Source organism: Notamacropus eugenii, chromosome 6, assembly GCF_028372415.1.
Source record: "Notamacropus eugenii isolate mMacEug1 chromosome 6, mMacEug1.pri_v2, whole genome shotgun sequence".
NCBI classification, from domain to species: Eukaryota; Metazoa; Chordata; class Mammalia; order Diprotodontia; family Macropodidae; genus Notamacropus; species Notamacropus eugenii.
The window spans coordinates 337,751,090-337,757,178 of NC_092877.1; positions in this window are offsets into that span (position 1 = coordinate 337,751,090).

Genomic DNA, 6,089 nt, shown 5'->3' on the forward strand with positions numbered 1-6,089 from the left:
GAAAGAAAGAAAGAAAGAAAGAAAGAAAGAAAGAAAGAAAGAAAGAAAGAAAGAAAGAAAGAAAGAAAGAAAGAAAGAAAGAAAAAGAAAAGAAGGAAGGAAGGAAAGAAAGAAAGAAAGAAAGAAAGAAAGAAAGAAAGAAAGAAAGAAAGAAAGAAAGAAAGAAAGAAAGAAAAAGAAAGGAAGGAAGGAAGGAAGGGAGGAAGGAAGGAAGGAAGGAAGGAAGGAAGGAAGGGAGGGAGGGAGAGAAAGAAAGAAAGAAAAAGAAAAAAAGAAAGAAAGAAAGAGATGAAAAAGACAGATGAAAAATATAGAGATAGATTAGATTAGATCCACGGACAGATGAAAGATAGATCGATAGATGGATGGATGGATGGGTGGATAGCTAGATAGATGATAAATATGCACATATGTGTATATCTGCCAGCTGGGTCAGAAAGACTGGAGTATCCTCTATCTTGGTCCTAGAAGACCATGTCGTCAAGTGACTTAAGGGTGATAGGCAACTAGTAGATAATAGCTCTTTTATAACTTATAAACTGAGAGTTGCCCAAAGATTTGTAATTTATGGTCTAAGACAATTGCTTAAGATACTAAGAAATTATGTGTTGTATGCAACAAAAGCAGACTTGAACCCAGGTTCAAGAGAGGCATACATGGATTGCAATTACTTCACTCTTCATCAGTCATAGAGTTTTTGTGTCTTAAGCACTCCTGAAGACTCAAAACTTTGTGATGCATATCACATCACTTATGTGATGCTGCAAAGGGAAAAAAAGCTAACTTAGGATAAGAAAACCTAGGTTCGAGTCCTCAATCTGCCACTAATTTTACACCAAAGTAATTTTCCCATTCCAAACCCTCCACCTTCAACCCAGTAAAAAGAGATAAGCAATACAAACCTATATACATTTCCCAGTGAATCCACCATTCGATAACTATAGTCCCTACACACACACACACACACACACACACACACACACACACACACACACACACACACACACCTCTGCTGTGAGGAAAAAGATAAATCTAAAAACCATTGTAAGAGCTTAACAACTTATATGTGTGTGTATACATTACAAATTTATTATATATATATATAATATAATAATAAATTTATTGTGTATTTAAATTTATTATAAATAAACATATATTTAACAAGAATAGCAAGTTGTACATAATAGATTTGCAGTTTCATGTGCAATCTTTTTTATTATCCTACTATATTATGGAAATGTTTGTGTTTTTTTCAAAATTTAAAAGCAAAATAAATACAATTTTTAAAAGCAAAAAAAAAATCTGAGGAAGAATTCCAACAATGTAGGTAGATTCTTTGTGTAAGGTCATAGATAAGAATTGCATTGGATAAAAAGGCACTGATAGGATGTCAACATCATCAGCCTAGTCAGAGAGTAAAAACCATTGGGATCATAGATTTACCCAACACCTCAGAGAATTCTATACATAACAGGTGTTTGATAAATGTTTGCTGAATTGATGCTATTTAATCTTTTAATTGGAAGGAAGGAAAAAAAGAAAGAAGGAAGGAAGGAAGGAAGGAAGGAAGGAAGGAAGGAAGGAAGGAAGGAAGGAAGGAAGGAAGGAAGGAAGGAAGGAAGGAAGGAAGGAAATGAAGATATAGATGTACTGTGATTATTAGACCCTCATACTCAGCCTTGACTACATGTGGTTCATATTCAGCAAAACCATAAAGCATTGACAAGCCTGAGCACTTGAGAGATTTTGAGTGGGTATTGCTTGATTTGAGAAAAGCTGATGACAATGTATTCAAGCGACAAGGGATTTGGTCATTCCTGAGGATGAAGCAGGAAGCCACAATGAGCTGCTGACAACCTTGCCCACCCTGCTAGTGTTTCTTTTTTCCAAAAAATGTTCTCTTACTTTCTAAGAGCAGTAAGATATACTCATCTTCACTTAATCTGGGGAAAATGGTGCAATCTAAAATCTGCTGTACTAACCAAGGTCAAAAATATACTCTTGATAACATAAAAATGTGATGCGTGGCAGAAATTGTTGGTCCTTTCCCACTCCTCCTCCTCATGTGGGCAGTCAGCATTGGGATCTGACAACCTCCACTTTCTCACCCCGCGTTCTTCAATCCCTTGCAATCTGCATTCTATCTTTTCACCACTCTAGGGCAATTCTCTTCCCCAGAATCAGACGACATTTTTTTTGTATTCTCCATCTTCCTTGACATTTCTGCAGCATTTGGCATTGTTGGACATCCCTTACTCTAGATACTTCATCATCTCCTTGTGGCTGACACTAAATACTTGTGGTTCACTTCCTACCTCTGTGACAATTCTTTGTCTTCTCTACCAACTGCTCTTTCTCTTCCACCCTCCTAAATATGAATGCCACCCAGCAAAATCATCCCCTTAAGACTGTGTCTTCAACCCCTCTTCTCTTTTATTTTTTTAAAGTTTTTTTTATGAACAGAAATCTATTTTCTCTTCCTCCTACTCTCCACCCCATTGAAAATAAGTAAAATAGAAAGACAAAGTCCTTGTAACAAATACGTCTTAGTATCATGATAAATTAAGAGTTGTCATCATGAGAGACTAGAATTCAGTCCTACTTTTGATACATGTTTTGTTCAGTCATTCAGTCATGTCCAACTCTTCAAGACCCCGTGGACCAAACTGCCCAAGGGGTTTCTTGGCAAAGATACTGGACTGGTTAACCATTTCCTTCTCCAGTGGATGAAGACAAACAAAGGTTAACTGATTTGTCCAGGATCCCATGTGTGTTATCCCATGCAAATCACCTAGCTTCTCTAAACTGCAGTTTCCACATCTAGAAAACGGGCATAATAATATCTGTAGAACCTATTCCACTCTTGAAAGCCAAAGAAGATTATATATAACAAAATGTTACAAGAATGTCAGTTCTAATATTTTCACCTTATGTAACCCAGAGAAAGGTACATAGTAGGTGCTTAATAAATGTTTGTTGAATTAAATTTCACTTTCTAGATAAAAGCCTAGAGAAAGTGAAAGATACTGTGGGATTTTATGATAATTTGGGGTTATTCTGTTCTATTCTGTAGCCCTTTGCTGTTTCTGTAATGTTAAATGAGATCCCTGAATCTTTCTTTGGGCCAAAATAAGCCCATTTGTTGCAACTGTAATAGCTGTTTGTGTTAAAAATTGGACTCATTTATAAATAGAATGGTTATTTCCTTATAGCAAAAGAACATAATACATTCCTAACCTCTGCTCATATAGGATGTTAAGCACTTTCAGTTCAAATAGAATTTCTGAATGTGTCAGGTCAGCACTAAGTGCTTACTACTGGTTAATATATTTTCTCTTTTTAAGTGGACTATTAAGTCCATTAACATTTAATGAAACAATTTTAGCTTTATACATGAAGAAATTCCACATTTTATGGAATATTCCATCAACTCCCTAAAGGCAAATGGACATAAATTTAAAAGAAAAACAACAACACTTCATTGCCTCACCAAGTGGCAAAGATTTCTACATAACGTATAACATCCAAAATCCCTACTTAAAAACAATTGTTCTTTTTTTCTTAAAGCACAATCAGCTTAATTTGGCGATTATTTCATTAAGACCCTTACCAAGCATCACAGCCTAAAAATGGTTTTTCATAACATCAGTATTGATTCCATGCTCTTTTCAATATGTGAGTTTTTCAAGTACACAAATCCTTTATTCCATAAATTACACCAAGATGCTATAAGTTATATATATTGTATGTATACAAACACATATGCATGTATCTGTTTAAGTGACATGTTTTTTCCTTCCACCTCAAGTAAAATATCAACTTGTTGAGGGTAATACGTATTTTTCATTTTGTCTGTGTTTCGCCACAGCTCAGCATAGTGCTTTGCACTAAGTAGATGCTTCAAAACTGCTGGCTAAATGAGTGAACAAATAAAGAAAGGATAATTACATGTCATAAAAATTCTGTCATCGGTAGATTTTTGAGTTCTCCACTGTCTCCACTGTATGAGGAACCAGTACAGAGCCTGGTATAGTCACAGACAAATACTTTGGTTCTCAGCTTCTTTGGAGAGAACTGAAGTACAGGACATAGCAGTTAAGGATGATTCACAACTTGTTGCCATCTTAAAGGTCTATTCATAGATTAAGAGATCTTTATTACATCTCCATTATGGAATGCCTCCCCACACAAATACTTTTTTTCTGTTTCCCAAATATAACCTTCACCATAAAGAATTCACAAACATGAATGGTCAAGAGTTTAAAACCATTTTTTCTACTATAGTATTTATATTACTTAGGTAAATATCAAACAGGTATAGGAAAATATACATAGCATATTTGTGGAACAAGACATTCACTGATCATGCTTCATCCTTACCATCCTTCAAACCATGAGCTTTGGTTTTGGGTTTTCTTGTTTCTTTTGAATTTTATTTTTTAGGTTTATTCATGTTCTGGCCCACAAGTCTACATCTGAATTTTTTTGGATGCTCCCTTTCTGAAAATCACTTTGAAATTCTTTCTCAGGAGTGGGGGGGGCAGGGAGATAGTAGTCCTTTTTTAGCCCTGTTTAACTTTAAAAAAAACACACTGAAGAACAAAAAAAAAAAGGTGTGGTTGCACTCATTAATACCCATAATCCAACACCATGTACAATACTGTCAATTTACTGGCACCATCCTCTCCTCCCTAACAACAGCTTCTTTTGAACTCAGCAAATAAAGGACTACAGATTCTCAGATTTAATAATTCCTAAAAATTTTATTTTAGAAAATTTATTTTAGCTTCTAATGAAAAGGTCACATATATACATATATGTGTGTGTGTGTATGTATGTATGTATGTATGTATTTTAAAACACCAATCTTGAAAAAAAAAGTCACTGAGCAGCTGCAGGGATTTGAATACCTTTGAGAGACTTGAACATTTAAAGGCTTGAGCTGGGCCAGTGCAGCTGAGAGGAGGCACATTTGACATGGCAGTTGTGGAAGCTGTAAATGTCCCACAGTAGGAAGCTGCTTTCTATAGACTTCAAAGCAAAAGGCAGTTAATTATCCTGCTTTCAGGAGAGGTCTGGACATACTTAAGACAGCTGTTAGGCTAGGACACATGGGCATCTCAACAAGGAAACATCCAGCTTCCCATTGTGTCACTGTTCTGTTCCCATCACATTGGGAAGAAATGCAGAGGGCCTCAGCTTGGTTCAATTTAAATTAATCTAAGAGTTTTCCCAGATGGCTTCAGAAACACCGGCTTCTTTCTCCCTCTGTAGCCTGGGATCCACCAGGGCCTCTGAGCTGGCGTGCACATGCTGTTTGCCTATGCCCGAGCTCCATTTTGAATTCTGTGTGAAGGATGCCCATTTGTACTTCTTGCTTCCCATTATTATTACTGATCCAACCTGGAGGCCTGGAAACTTGGGGGTGGGGAGAGGAAGGGAGGGACAGAGTTTTCCTTCCTCCTGAGTCCCTTTGAATGTGTTTGCTGTTGATTTTTGTTCACAGAAAACACTGACTGCTCTTGACAGGTGGAGAAGGAAGATGTTCTCCATGGCTGACCAAACACAGTGGGTTGAACAGCCAACCAATTTCCATTCTTGATGTGAATCCAATTGTGGTTTAATCACTAGGAATTAGTTCTAGGCTGGCTTGGTCCAGTTTCCCCCAATTGAACCTACGTTGTTCTTATCAGCCTCTTTCCCCAGACTACTTAGTTCAGTCATGCAGAGAAAACTTAGTTCATTCTAGGCCTTCAATGGTAGCAGCAGCAGCCAAGGATTGAGACCACAGCTTGTGCCCATCACTACATCAGACCTTTTCCCTTAGTTTTGTGACTTCTCCAGGATTCCTGCTATGCAAAGTCACTTCCAGCACTAAAATATATGATCCTCTGACAATGTCAGGCTATCTATTAGCATGAAGAGGAAAAAGACAGAAAGATAAAAGACTAGAGTGTTTCATTGGACATACAGAGAAAAGGGTATCTGAACAAGGAAAGGAATCAGAGCAAAGTTCAATGCCATTCAATAATCATTTAATAAACAGGACATTAGAGAAGGTTGTTGGGGGGGAGAGTGTGTGTGTGTGT